This window comes from Molothrus aeneus, chromosome 5 (assembly GCF_037042795.1).
Source record: "Molothrus aeneus isolate 106 chromosome 5, BPBGC_Maene_1.0, whole genome shotgun sequence".
Taxonomy (NCBI): domain Eukaryota; kingdom Metazoa; phylum Chordata; class Aves; order Passeriformes; family Icteridae; genus Molothrus; species Molothrus aeneus.
The window spans coordinates 26071593-26087438 of NC_089650.1; the positions used below are offsets into that span (position 1 = coordinate 26071593).

The 15846-nt window shown below is 36.0% G+C and overlaps 1 long non-coding RNA gene across 1 annotated transcript in view; it reads left to right on the forward strand.

Annotated features, from left to right (window-relative positions):
- The first annotated feature begins 79 nt into the window (after window positions 1-79).
- LOC136556628 (uncharacterized) overlaps window positions 80-15846 on the forward strand; it is a 119830-nt gene continuing 104063 nt past the window's right edge. The window contains exon 1 of the long non-coding RNA XR_010783688.1: window positions 80-197. This is a non-coding gene — a long non-coding RNA (uncharacterized lncRNA). The remainder of the gene's footprint in view (window positions 198-15846) is intronic.

Below are 15846 nucleotides of genomic sequence, written 5' to 3' on the forward strand. Positions count from 1 at the left end.
GCCGGGGCAGGTGCCGCTCCAGGGCCGCTGGGGCGGTGCCCGGTGCGGCTGCGGGGCGCGGGAAGGCTGCGGTCTGTGCCGGCAGCTGCCGTGGCATCGAGCCCGCCGTAGGTGTGCGAGGCGGGGCGGCGTTCCCTGAGCGTACATGGGGTATGCACATGGCTCGGGTGCCGTAACAAGAGTGTAACTTTGGCGCTGTAAGTTAAACCCCTTTTGGAAATAACTTGTTTTTGGAAAACATGCTCTATGCAGGCTGGGGTGCGGGCAGCTCAGGCTGGTTTGGTTTCGTTTGTATTATATTACTTGCGAGCTCAGGATGGACAAAAGCCCTCCCCAATGGTGCCAGTAGGCTAGGACGAAGTCTACTAGCTCCATACTTTTATTATCATCAGACTGTGGTCATAAAAATACCCCAAACAACTCACAAAACCCATCCAAAATCAAAACAAGAAAATGCTGCTCCTTTCAATGTCCCGGATTGCTGTCAACTGCAAGAAGTCATCAATGCTTTCAGTGGTTGCGCATGAAAGATTACTCAGCCGTGTTGGCAGACAGAAGGTTGTGTGTCCTTACTTTAGTGGTGTGATTGTAAAAATTTCCCATCTCAAGTGTTCATAAACTTTTTCCTTCATCTGAACCTTTTTGCTGTTCAGCAGGCTCTCTTGTGCTTCTAGGGTGGACCAATGTGCTTTAAACTACTATTCTGCTTATTTCTTGATGTTCCAGAACACCCTTTTTTTTTCATCCTAGTATTATTTTTTTAACAGTTTTTTTGATCTGTAACAAGTCAGACTTTTAATATGCTGTTTATGGCATGTATTGAAGGGAGATTGGATTGTCATCACTGGTCACTCTGGTCCTTAGTGAAATTTGGACCTTCTCTTCTTCAGAATATGAAATAAGTGCAATGAATCAGTGCAATGTCACGCTTCAGAACCATGAAAGCTGAAGGAAAGAAAGCACAATTGTAATGAGTTATATTATTTTGCCAAAGTTATAATAAGCTGTAAAGTCAAACACCAAGAGATTAAGATACTCCATATTTAATTTGCTTTTCCACATTAGTTACTTTTATAAACATATAGGTTTAAGAAGACCTCTGCCAATTTGCCACTTTTGCTGCTTAGCAAATGGACTGGCAGATAAGATTTCTTCCTTTTCTGCTCATTCAGTGCAGATCCAGGTCTCATTTATTGCTGCTTGTTACCAGTCAGGCCTCAGGCTGCATATGATTTTAACAATTTAATGGATCTCCAGTCAGGATAAATTCTTTATAAGTTCTTTTTATTTTTTTTTTTAATAATGAGGGAAGGACCAATACCTAATTAATACCTGAAATTTTTAGTTCAAAGGTTACCAAGTTAATATTGGAAGGCTTTGAGAATACTGAGGAATGCTTTTGATGCTTGTATTCATAAATTTGTCCATGATACAGGGCAGGGAGTGTGGTGTAGTCTGCTGAATTCTCATGTAGTTTAAAAGACGCATCTTACATCTCTATAAACCAGGTAGATGTCATTCATCAAATGCATAAAGCAAAAAAAACCCTTGTCATTCTTTTGCTTTTTAAAACAGACCAGGGTAGAACTCATTTTTGTTTGGTGGTTCCTTGAGCTAGTGTTTCAGGGTTTACCTTTCAATACAAACCCATTTTTAGTCTTCCACATGGGTCTTTCCGAATTAACTTTTTGTTGTTGTTTTTTGTTTTGTTTGTCTGGGAGACTTCACCTCTCATGGATTTGGAGGAGGCCCAGAAATAGGCTTTATACTTAATGAGAGCACTGTCCAAAGATCAGATGACCTTAGGCCAGGTTTTCCACTTCTGTACAGCTCACCCCTCCCACCCCCCAAAACCAAACAAAACATTTGGCTGCCAAATCAGAACACAACACACAAATCTATCTCTTGTGAAACTCATGGTTTCCTTGTCACGTATTGCAGAGGTAAGGGCTGGAAGTCAGAGCTCTGTGAGATGGACCAGTCAGTGGCTGGCTGTAGTTACAGCTCCTAATCTTTTTGTTTGTTTGTTTTATTTTGTTTTTGTTTTGAGAGAGAGAAGCTGAAATTCATTGTGCTGTGAATTCATCTTAAGTGCCTGAAATGACTATTTTTTTTTTGTTTGGAAATATGATCCTTAAACAGTCCTTGGTTTTTAGTCATCAGGAGGCTTGAATCGTCAAAGTTTTTGTATTTTTTTCAATTGTTTATTTTTTCTTGTAAATCTAAGTAATATGGTCCTTGTATACACTGAAATCAGCATCAACTGTGTGAAAAAGTCATATAATCAGTGAATAATTGATATTTACAATGTTACTAGATACTTATATTCATAATAGATTTGTAACAATGCATTGCTTTGTATTTTCTTAAGGCAGTGTATGAATAGTGGGTATCAAATGGGATAGATATATTGCTGAAAGGAACTGCTGCAATGTGGTACCAAAGATGTATTTTAATCAGAGATGGGTTTTTTTTTTTTTTGTCTGCTTTTTTTCTGATGAGTGTATCTGGATTTTGTGGTTTAGCTCTAGTAATTGTGAAGTAAGTGGTGATACCTTGAGGACAAGTGTGAACCAGACCTGAGTATACAACCCAAGGTGCAAAGAAGGAGGTTCAAAAACCTCTACATTCAGGTAAAAATTATTTATCTCCTAGCTGTAGTTACACTTTGAAGTGAAGTCTGCTTAAGTGCAAAGGAACAATTTTCTTTTCCTTGAGAAGAAAGAAACAGGTTTAAAAATTTACAGAGTAATTAGATTTTCCAGTTCCCTTGACCTACATTTATTGCTGAGATTAGAAACTGCAATGTTCAATAACTATGTTCTGGCAAGTTTTATGTGACTTTCTTTGCCACTCTTAGTTTATTATGGTTAATAAAAAAGAAATATTTGCTTTGGAGGTACTTTTAGTGCTCTGCTTAATATTTGCTCTGGAGAGGAACAGATACCTCAGATCTTTTGCACCTCTTCAAATAGCACATCCAATTAATGACTTCATGTCAGGGAAACCAGTGTCTTTAGTTATTATTCTAGCTGATCATTTGCTCTGCCACATTTATAACGTTTTTTTTTTTTTTTGTTATTCAACAGCTAAACCAGCACAAAACCCCCAAAGTTCAGGAGCAAACAGTATCTTAAGAATGCATCCCTCTAGTGCTGCATAGCCTGGGCATTTGGAATGGTAGGTCCTCATCCAGCTGCTCTGAGGCCAGGTGAAAGGCTGCCTGGAGCTGCAGCCTTGTCATCATTTCAGCAGAAGCTGCAGTAACTGCAGTGCTGAGGCTGGAAAGGTTAACTGACTGCCAGACTGGTGAGCAGCTTTCCCCAAACTAGAAAAAAAGTCTTGAACATGTTTGAATATAAGAACATCTGGTTTATGGAAAATGTAAGGATTCATTGGGTTAGTTCTTATTTAAGTCGATTTACTCCACCCAGATACAATAGGAGGGAGTAGTGATTCTTCTGAGATTTTATATATTTGGCAGGAAAAAAATTACTTTAGGTAAGCAAGCAAGTGAGAACTGTGCCAAGCTAGCTTCCCTGCAGACTTAAAATATTATCTTTTTAATGATTTAGCAGTTATGAAAATGCCAGCATTAGTCTTAAAATAATTTTAAGCGCCAAAAAATATGCAAAAGGCTTGCCAATTCATACATGCACTCTCTTCTGGTAAACACTGAACAGGAAGAACTTTGAAAAATGGAGCACTTACATATTTCTAAATCATGCTGCTGCATAAAGAAGCTTTTATGAAGTAAGTCCCACATTATCTTTTCCCTTAGAGCCAGATTGTCACCTGGCTGTTGTCAGCTGCACTTTGAAGAGAGTACACATACATGCTCATTATAACAGGAGTTGCATTCTCCATCCACGGGGCTCCCTAATTTTCAGGTGAATCTGGACCACTGCTACAGATGCCAGCAATTTTTTTTTCCTTTGGTTTATTGTTGTTGAACAACAGGTATGAACTGTATGCAATTACACTGTTACTGTCTGCCAGTCTAGCTTTATAATCTTGACTTTTATCAAAAAGTATAGTTTGCACTGCTTTGATGTCTGGTAAAAGTGACCCTGCCAGTAAAGATAGGGATTAATATCAAATGCTTATGAATGGGGATGAATAATAGTCACCATTTAATGAAAGGGGGAATCAATCAAATGCAATTATGTTCATTTGAACGTAGACATCTGAGCATGTTTCTTTTTTATATATTTAGAGAACTGCCTATTTTTTGTGCTTTTTTTTTTGTGCCCAGTGAATTCTGATTGATTTAGATTTGCTTAAAATTGAACTTTTAGTAAAATAGAAAAAGTACTACTTTACGTAACTGTTTAGCATATATTATTGGGCTTCTGTGATAAAGTTGTTTTGACAATACTCAACTTCATTCAAAGTACCTGAAAATTTTTTTGAACTAATACAAAATTATTTTATTTCCTCATAGAGACAATATAAAATATAAAGGATTTGTCCAAATTCCATGAAATAAGTTAGTAGAAATTAAGATCACTGTTAGGTATTTCAAATTTTCTGTAAGATTATGTAATTTTAGATTTGAGGTTAAGCTCCTAAGGCCATAAATCTTTGTTAATTGTATCTCCTGTTGTTTAGTTTTAAAGTCATAAATGTTCCTCCCATGAAAAGTGCATTTCACAATAGGGTCCTTATTATTTTCTCCTCCTTAGTTATGAACTCATTGCCATAACACTTTTTAAATTCAAGTTTTGATTTAATTCTGGTAGTAGACTACTTATAGTGCAAGTGGGTGTAGTTTGGAGAGACTATATGACTTACTTACAGGCTTGTTCAGTGATAAAGTTATGCCTTCTAAGTGATTGCAACGAAATCCTGATTTAAGTGCAAAGAAAATCAGAAGTGTGGCTCCATGAAGATTGTGATAGTATGGGGTTCTTTGTTGAGCCTCATTCAGTTTCCTGGATAAAAAAAGGGTAAAATTTGTCTAGGTTATGAGGAGTTTGGCTTATTGGAAAGATAGGCCTTCACTTATTCAAAACTATGAAAATACCCAGATGGTTTTGGAGGTCTACCTGTGGTTAAGATGTTATCACTCCCGGGGCAGCAGCAAGCCTGTAATAAATACCAGCTGCTCCAGTGTCCTGGTATAATGTACAGAGGAAATGGGACCATGAACTGAGTTGCCAAGAGATGGACACATGTTCTGTTTGGCTAAATCTGTGCAGTGTGTTTTCCAGCCATGGGCTGAGGGAAAGAGTTTATAGTGGCCTTACATCAAAACCATGCAGCTCTTTCTGGCAGAACCTACTCACTAGAAGCCAGGTTAATAATAAAAGGGTTGCTGTATTATTATCAGTGCATCAAAAATGGAAGAATAGAATGTCATTTACGCAATCTTCTTTCCTAATCTAACAAAAGACTTCTTGGCTAGACTTGGCACTCAAGTCTCATAGAACAGGTTATTTGTTTATTATGTTTATTTTGTTATGTTTGTGTAGCCAGGTTACAGACTATTTGACCCTGTCTGTTTCTGATATGACTTTACATAAATCTTGCAGAAGAGTTTGAATGACAATGCACATCTTTTTTGACTGTAGAAAAATGTAATTTGTGGCAGAAACATTGGGGGCTTGACCAAGGTTTTATGAGGAAATGTGCTAAATAGCAGTGGAAGTTATTTTGTGTACCTGTGATTTGAAGAAATACTTGAGATAATTACTAAAGGTAATTCCACATGAGCAGTAAACACTTATTAAATTTTGCTCTTATATCTGGTAGAATTTCAAAGGTAAATGGAAAAAGTGATTACTGCAAAGGTGTGGTGGCAGAGAGGGCAGTAAAAAACCCTCAGTGTTCCTCTCCATGCTTTCATCTGAAGATTTAATTCCAAAAGTGTTTAGACTTTATTCTAGGGGTTCTTGACCCTTATACATTTAGTTAGGCTTAACGTTTCTTGTTGGAAGCTCCCTTTAAAAAAGAGTAGATAATCAAATCATAGAATCTTTTAGGTTAAAAAATACTCCAAAATGCTGATAGATACGTACAACAGTATGGGTGGAGAAGATTTATAATAGGTAACCCACAAATTTTAATCATAGTTAGTCATTATCATCTTTATGACCCATTACAAGACTGTTAAGATTGATTATGGGCTTCTTGAAAACATCCAGAGGTGCAAGCTGCTCATTGCTCTGTTTCTACGGGAATTTTTGATGACTGAATGTGTTACTGGCTTTGGAACCAAATTGCAGCGGGGCCTGGTATTATCACTTATATTTCAGTGCTTTTGTTTCAGACTGTGGTTTGGCTACTGTTGCTAAATATATGCAGCAGAGCTGTTTGCAATTTAAGAGTTGAACCTCCTGGTGTTAAGAGGCCAGCAGAAGGTAGCATTTAAGCTGTGCCTGAGGGCTCTGCTGAGGTCAAAGGCACAGATGTGTGCCTGGTTTGTTTTTGTGCACAGAAAATCGTGCAAGGACAGTCTGTGGGCAAATGGAAGATTTGCATATAAATGTACATGTTGGTAGCAGTAGGAAATCACTCTGGTGGCTCTTGATTTTAGCCTAGTGATTTCCATATGCTTTGGGTTCTGTTGCTCAACTGCTGAGCAGGTGGAACATGTTTTCTGTTTATGGCCACAATAAAATGGTATTGGTATGGGGGATGGATTCAAACATGAATATGTTATTAGAGCTAGCCAGCTTCAACGTCAGTTTTACTGAAGAATTGTATTTATCTTGACAGATTGTATCCAGAAAACTTTCCAGTACCTGTGAGATGGAATCTGTGCTCAAGAAAGATCATCAGAATGGTCAGATGGTTGGAGCACTAAGACCCAGTAAGCTCCAAATTAGGAAAAGCCAAGTAGGGAATTTCTAGTTGCTACTCTGACAAGTGCACTGAGTGCTTTCCTTTATTGCACAATCCACATGAATTATTTAAATGTTTATATTTATTTAAATTTAAATTATTTAAATTGCATATTTTGATAACTATCTATTGAAACTTTTTCTTTTTTGTAAATATTTTTCCTCTCATACAAGTAGTATGAAAGTGGTCCACTACTTGTGTGTCAGTAGTCTTGAGATGCATTCACCAATTATAGAATTTTTCTTAATAGTAATTTCAATTTCCCAAATTTTAGGAAGATAGAAGAAAAAAAAATGCACTTATGCACAGAATAAAATCAACTTTTCCTCCTGGAGTTTCTCCAAAGTTAGCATATCAGGTTTTAGTTACTACTTTATAATAATTACTTTTTGCTTCCAGTAGAAGCTGAGTAAATGGTTACTGAACGTTGTCCTGATAAACAACAAATGTGGACAATTTCAAATCAAAGACTGGGGGTGTTTGATTCTGTAATTCAACTTGTCATTGAGCTGTCTGTTAACAGCTTCACATCTTTCAGTGCAATGAGGCTCAGATTTTACTATTGTCTAGGTAACAACTGTTAAAATATTGATGGCAGTGGTATTTAGTGTAAGTATGCTGTAAATTAAAACCTGTTCTATTGTTACTACTTGTAAAGCTGAGCTACAGTGGGAGTTGATCTGTCCATTGTTTTAATAAAGTTCCCTATTTCCTTGGTTTGGGATGAAATCCAGCTGTTTTGGATTCTTCCATAGAAAAAAAAATGTTTTCTATTCTGGTAATAAGTGTTTCTCGGGAGGAAAAGTTTTGTTATTGTTTTAGGATTTATCTGGTCTGCCTGTTGTTCATATTGATAGACAATGCCTCTTCAGATTATAGCCTTGTCTGAAGTCTGCTTTTTAAAAAATATTCTACCTTTGCTGTATTACTTCATTTGTTGTCCTATTAAATTAAATAAGTGATGCAACAAATTCTATCCTTCCATCATGCTTGTGCAAGCTTTGTAAGTTTACTTCACTGTCTGTATTACATAGAACTGTTCATGTAATCTTAGTTGAGTTACATTATGACGTTGTAGCTCTATCAAGATTTCCTAAAATATTGTTTTCAGCTTTATCTCAATGCTCCCTTACTTATGTGACTGTGCATGTGAGTTTTCAGGGATGCTGCTGAGTTCATCTCATTCTCAACAAGTCAAGTGGAGTGTAGAGGGCTTACAACGTTTTAGCAGTTTTATGCATATTTAAATTAAAATTTGGCTTTATAAAGCTTCATTTTCCATTTAACATAAATTTTAATATTACTTTTTCTTGGGTAAAGTAGTAATAAATTATTAAAATTTCTGATTAAATTAAAAATGATTCTTCTGAGTGAGTACTTAATATTTTCACTGCGGAAAAAGGGTAGGTGAAAAAAAATGTAAAATTTCTTAAAAGACAGTGTATCTCCATAAATTACAGGTATATAAATGAAAACTCTGGGATAAGGGTTTAGGGTACACCTTTATTCTAGTTTTAGTAGCCAGTTTTAACATTTCTTCACAGGATGGAAAAGGGTGAATTTTCTTATGATTTTTTGTATTATTTCCTGAACCTTACTGTTACTATTTTTAAGAGTTTAGATAAGGCATCTTTATATAGGAAAGAAATTTCTGGCAATAGCAATGCATTACTGGAAGCATAAAAGATGTCACAAACAACCTTTTCTTTTTTTTTTTTTTTCCTAATGAAAGTTATAGACCTGATTTATGTGGTTTGGTGTTTGTCACTCTTTCCTTCTGCCTGCATAATGAACATTAATCCTAGAGAAAGACCAAGGATCTCATGGATTGCTAGTTTTAGCAGGAGGCTTGTAAGAATGATCCATCAAGGACAGTGCTTTACTACAGATCTTGTCAATTTGAGTTTTAAAGGAAATGAAGATATTGTGGTTTAAATTAAGTTGGAAATAGGATTTAGAATTTGACTGAGGACAAATCTAGTTTAGATTGGTTTGAAGGCATAGACTTCACAAGTCATATCCTGATTATGGAAATGCTAAAAGATCAGTTGTATTTGCAACTGCAAATTTGTTGCTATTCAACGTGGTGACATGTCTTTTGAAATCATCTATTAGACTCAAGATACTTGCCTTGAAATGTGGCTGAAACCAGATTTTGCAATTGAATGCTTGGAGTTTTTGCAAATGTTTTTCCCCTGATAGTAGGACCAAAAGTGCAGATAATTTCTAGAGATGCATTGTAAGTGGCACCAAACAAACTCCACTAAAATAAATAAAAACTGACCACATGAATTAAAATTCTGTAATATAAATGGTGAGCATGTGCTTTTTAGATTTTATCTCTCTTTCCTTTTCTGATTTTTTCTGATTATCTCAAAGATTTTTCCTTTTATCTTTTCTTTTACCTTGGGAAGTGTTATCCTCTTTGTATCAGTTTTATGTAGTATTTATATCGAAGCTGCTGCCAGATGGACTTTGTCAAAGGTCTGTAAAGTCTTTTGGGCCTTTCATGTATGTGAAAGGGACCTGAATAGATCCAGTTGTGGAATTGGTATTATGCTGGGTAAGACTGTTGTGAGTTTAAAGTGTAGTGTTGCCCTAGTATTAAAGATTTAAAACCATTAAAGATTAAAGATAAAACAATTAAAGATAAAAACCATTTCATTCTAAACCTTGGAAAATGAGTAATAATTAGATATGAATTGTTTAGTGTTGACTCCAGTGGCATGCTTTCCTTGTTCAATGACACTGGTGCAGTCCCTTTTAACTATGAAGTAATGTCTGCCACTCAATTTGTCCCCAGTTGAACTCAATGTACAGGCTCTTACATAATAAAGTGCAAATAACAAAGAATGAACATGTAGTACAATTACTTTATTATAAAAATTTAAAATTGATGCTGACATTACCCGTTCTCAACAGTTTTTAAATACTGTGTTGTGTGCATTATACAGAGATGGTAGTTTATTTTAAGGTAAGATTGGTTCTTTCACTGTTTTTCCTGTTACAATGATTTTGATTCATTCAGAGAAACTGCTTCAGTAGATTAATTTCTAAAGGTACTGTAAAATTCGTTCTTATGTTAAGGATTGTAAACTTCTACAGATGTGACCATAATTTTTCTGCCTTGGCAGATATTTTAAGACATCTTTCATGTCTATAGCTATTGAGCATTTTCTACATTATGAGCTTCAACTGGATGTACAATGTATTACCTCATTGCCATTCTTAGTGAATAAACTTCAAATACTAAACCCAATTTTAAATGTAAAATGATATAAAGAAACTATACTTTCATATATTTTGTTTTTGAGTAATATTTTATGAATCCAGCTACTTAAAAATGTTATTTCATCATAAGAACTCTGGAGCACCTGTTCAATATGGTATAATAGAAACTCAAACTGGATGTTCTTTCATGTTTGACTTTTCATCTGAACCATTGGATGGCTCTACTTCATTGGCTGCTAACTAGTGCATACTCCACATTTTCTTTCTGCAACCACAAGAAGAAACTTCTTAACACACTGACCTTCCTCATTCAGACTTGGTAACATCCTCATCTAACATAACTTGAAACTCAGATTTGTGAGTAATATATTTGTGCTGTAAAAGCTGAAGAGTACTAGAGGAGGAAGAGGGTGTGTTTGAGTGAGCATGGGGAAAAGAATGTGCTCAGAAACATGTAAGGCAATGTGTGGAGCCAACCTGACAGTAGGTATACAGGATTGTCCAGGGAATGGGTGACTCTTCCTGGGTGTCCTGAAGGGGCAATGAATTTTTATTAAGGGCAGAGAGATACACAGCTGAATGCTTGCTTTTAAAGAATTCTCTGTTTCCCAGTTCCCTTTCTGCTCTTCCTTTCTTCCCTTTATGCCTATTTCTACAGTGATAAGGTTATCTTGGCAGCAAGGAAGTTATGTGAGCCATTACCATTCCTAATAGAAGGGCAGTTATGACTCTTCTGCTATGTGGAAGGGCTGGTCTGCTCAAAGATTGCTTCACCTTTTCTTGTAGTTGACTGTAATCCAACAGACAGCAATAATAACAATAACAACAAAACCACAAAAACAAAAAACCCAAACCAAAAGCCAGGAAGATGCTAATTGATTTAGATATCTAGTATTTAATTTGCATTTTGTTTACATTTCACCTATTTTGAGGCTTCCATTGCTCTTCAATTTCAAAGAGGTTTACTGAATAGCCTGAATGAACTTGTAAAAGATGGAAAAGTGTTTTTCCTTCACACAGGTTCTAAGTCTTGAAACATATTCAGTGACTCTCTTGAAATATAATATTATGTCTGAGTTATTCCACTGTAGAAAAACATACAGGATGAGATAGGATAATCTATGGAAATGCCTTTCCTGGGATGGATGATCAGAGTTAATGGTCTCCATTGCCCTTTAGGAGATCTTCCAAGATATTTAGTGGGTGCTGTAAAGTTGCATTGCAGAGCATGGGAGGCTGAATTCTGACAGAAAAAGGCAGAAGTGATCAAATGGTTGTTTTTTTTCTCCTGTGCCTCATTTTGGTGAGCTGTATGCCTTAGTATAAATCTGTTGTGTTAATTCTTCCCACTAAGAATTTTAGCCAAGCTGATTTTTGATTGTGTGCACAGTACAGAGATGGGAAGTAGGCTCTACTCTCTGCCCTCATCTTCTATTGTATCTCTTGGTGACTTTCTATAATTTGGTGACAATGCTGTACTTACTCTTTACTGGTGTTGGATAAAATATTTATTTGATAGTATGTGCTAATTATATTTGTGGTAGTATGTGGAGTAGTATTTTCAGTATGCATTTTTAAGAGAGTAGAAGACTCCTAAGAGAGATTAAGTGGATGTAGGTAGTAAATACTGTGGGTTTTGTGTCTTGTCACACATAAAAGCCTTCAATATTTGGTAATTCTTTTCCCCTCCTCATCTCCTACTAAAAATAAATCAGTCCTGTATTTTTCTGTATTTTTCATTTTCATAATTGAAAACCTACAGGATTTGGCCCATGGCAGTTTTCCCACATGTTGCACTCTTTTATACTGCTCAAATGATCTCTAGATCTGTATTTCTGAACAATTTTTACTTAGTAAGGTAAATGTGGATGTCTTATAAAAGTTCAAGCAAAATTAAATTTTACATTCTCAACATTCTCACATCTGTCTCTGATACTATGTTTTGCTATATGAATATGGAAGTAGAAACTTGGGACAACTGAAATAAAGTATGAGCATTTGATGTAAAAATAATGAATTTCTTGTAATTAAAAAAAAATTCCCATATGGGCAGACAGTTCTAGAATTTGTCACATTAGGGTTTCTTATAACATCCTTTGAAGGATTTTCTTTTTTACAAGTGCTTCTGGAAACAACTGGATCACTGGCTTATCTAGCAGCATTATTTCTATGACTTTAATGGTAATCTTGTGCAGAAATGAGCATCAAAATGACTTAAGTAGATAATTTAAGTAGTAACTTATCTGACTCATCAAGAGTCACGTAAGTAGACTCAGATTAGCTGCGATACTGATTTTATGAACAAGGAATATTTTCAAACAGTAATCCAGGCCAGACTGGCCTCTGTAAATACTAGAGAACTATTTTGCAAGGGTGAAGTAAAGCTAGTAATTCTTATTTTGTTTTGAAATAGTATACAAAAATTTTAAACTTTCCTTTAAAAAATCTCCCTCTTCCTGCAGTGTAAACATTTCAAATTGCCCTCTTTGTGAAACTGAAATAGTTGCAAATTAGCTTATGGGGTTTTGTTTTGTTTGTTTTGTTTTCTTGCTTTTGCTCCTCAGCTCTTTTCAAGAACACAATGGTTGTTGTTTGAGAACATGTAAGCAGTGAGTTCTGGACTGAACTGAAACTGAAGTGGAATGATAGAAAGAATTTCTGAAAACTAAAACAAGAATGAGCATCAAAAAAAATAATGGAAATGAAAGTGAAAGGCAGGTATGAAAAAAGGGTAAGGCAGATATAAATGGCAAAAATGAAAAAAGATAACAAATATGATTTTATGGTGCATACTAGCTGCAATTAATAAAAATGGTAGTTAATTTGCCCATGTGGATTAAGATTTTTTGTTTTGCATCAGTGAAAGCACTTTGCTGCAGCTACCAGCTACCATTTTGGGAACCTCATTGCATACGGTATTTCTGATATTTCCTCTTTAACCAAGAGCCAACATTTTGTTCCCAAAATGTGATGACTAAACAGGAGAACAACTCTGAAAATGTGCTTAGCTTTAATTTTTTTTACAGTCTGAGACTTTTATTACATAGAAGTAATTGGTAAGATTGCAGTTAGGAAATATAAATATCTCCAGAAGGGAAATAAGTTTATTCAAGGCATCTTATGAAAACAGGCTTAAAATCACCTTGTCTTCAGGAGGAGCACAAAACATTCAGGTACTTAGATGACACTTCTATCAGCTGATAGTTTATACATTAATTCTTATTATTCACTGGTGAGAAAGGACTACTTGCTCACCTGCAAGCCAGTCATATCAGTATGTTGGCACAAAATTTCTTACAAATGAAGAAAATGAATGTGGTAATTCTCTGTATTGTTTTTTTAGACAATTGTTGGTTACTGTTCTTATGTGCTAACAGTGTAGCAAATTGTTGTAAGCCAATGGCAAGGACTGCTGACCTAGGCATTCCTGTGTTCAGGAATTTTCAAACTTAAAGCATCACTTTCAAGGCACAACTCTCAGCTTACAACAGCCTGCCAGAAATCAGAACATGTAATTAAAGTGCAACTCCTAGAGTATCAGTCTCCATATTTTTTCCCATAACTTTGTAAAAGCCTCTTCTGGGATGGGGAGGTTTGATTTCACTTGTATCTTCTCATAATCAGATATAGGCTATTCTAGATATGGAGTCAAAAAATGTCAGAATACTGTTTAAACCCTAGCAGTCCTGCTTTGGAGTAGAGCAGTGGACTAGATGACATTTTAAGTCCTACTTTTTCAAGTCCTTGTTCTAGAAAGAAATATTTTTTTCCTGATTTTTTTTCCCCATTGGAAGCAGGACAGTCTGACCAGTAGCAATGTCTCATTTATGCAAAAGGAGATAAACTGTCAGTCAGCTGTCACTGCTGACAGCTTGTGATGACACATGGCATGCACAAATAAGTGATGTCTGTGGTGGTGTGTCCATGAACCGTTTAAGACTTTAAGCATTAAAAGTAATATAAATAACGACTATCATTTTGTGCATTTATCTCTTTTTCCATAGCAAGAAGGATTTCTACCCCTGGTCAGGGTTTCTTAGGATAAAACCTGGTTTTGGAATGCATTTCTGTTAATACGCTGGAGAATAAGACTCAGCATGTGCTAGCATTCTCAATTTTCTTTGACATTCATGATTTCCAGCACAGCTGCTTTTTTTTTTTTAATGAATGTCAGATCTTTGTAATGCCAACAACAATGTCTCATTGCCAGAAAAAAAAAAATAAAAACAAAAAATCAAAACCCAGGAGGCAATAAATGGAATTGATTTTTTAAAAGCTCTTTTTACTCTTAAAGTAACTGAGGAGCATGCAGGTTTTCAGAACAAGATGTGTTTACTTTGGCAATAGCTGCCGTATGTTATTTTTCTTTTTTTCTTCAGTCATCTCTCATAAGGGGGATAGAACACTAACAGAACATAACTCTAAAGAGAGTCACCCCTTAAATACACATTTCCTTGTGGTATTACAAACTGGTGTAATGAAACTGCTTGACAGCCAGGAAAACTATGCCCAACATTTTACATGTAAAATAGCTGTTAAATATAACACAATTGCCCAGTCTTAAATCTAATTTTCAAAGATGTGTGAAAGTAAGAGGCGATTAGGAATTTCCTTAAGATTTGACTATGCTGTCAGAGTTTCTGAAAAATGTATACTGATATAGTGGTAGCCAGCCACTGCTGTCACTTACTGTTAAAAGCCTTACATAATGATATGCTTCTTGATGTCTCTTTTTGTGCTGGCTGGGTGGTTATCTCCCTGCAAAACTGACATGAATCATGCCTTAGACATGCATGTATTTTTCTTCCTTTTCCCTGGAAAGGCATTGAAGCAGCAACAGGGTAGTATAAAAGCTTCTCACTGCTGTTGGAGGGCAACACCAGTAAAGCTGAGACTAACAAAGGCATTTAGGAGCCTGATTCCCATTGAAAGCAATAGGAATTGGGTGATTAAAGGCAATGCATATGTGGGTTTGGCTTCTGGCTAGGCTGCAGAACAATGTTACTGGGAGGAACCATGGATGGGATGGAATCAAACAGCACGTTTCGGGTTCCATTTCCTTTCTCATGTTGGTCCCACCCATTGTTTGAGCAGTGCTAGTCAGCCCTCTGGCCATGAGCAGTGATGAGTTTGCTGACAGCTTCTTCTTTGTGACAGTCAAGTTGAGCTTTCCATTGACAGTAAGCCATAACAAAGACTCCTTAGTTTCTGTGTGCCATCTATCTTTTTTTTAAATTCTGTATCAGCCACAGATGTGTTAGTGTATGATATATATTGTTTCTCACTTTTAAACTTAAGAAGATAGTCCTTTCTGCAACCAGCAATATGCATTTTGTAGTCGTATTTTAGAAAGTTGCTGGTTTCCTGGTTTATTTTATGTTTGTGTGCAATTAAATCTAAATGTCCCCCTCTACCCTATTAAAAAAAAAAATTAATCCAGAATTTTTGTGGTGGCATGTTTCATAGCTACCATAGTTGTAAAGGTGAGGTAACAGCAGTGACTCTGGATTTTCCTCTGTGGAATTTCTGTCCTGTCTTCTGGATGCCTATAGTTCATCTGCTCTGAAATGAAATGCAAAACATGCTCAGTGTTTGTATCTACTGTCACTACATTATGCAAACACAGCCATCAATGTCTTCTGAGCTGCAGTCTGCCTTGAAGACTTTCTTGTGGAGCTGCCCACACAAGAAGTTCTGCAGATGGAAGTTGTAGCAGAAGCTCCCAGCATTCAATCCTGAGCTGGAAACTGAAGATGGAATTTACTTGTT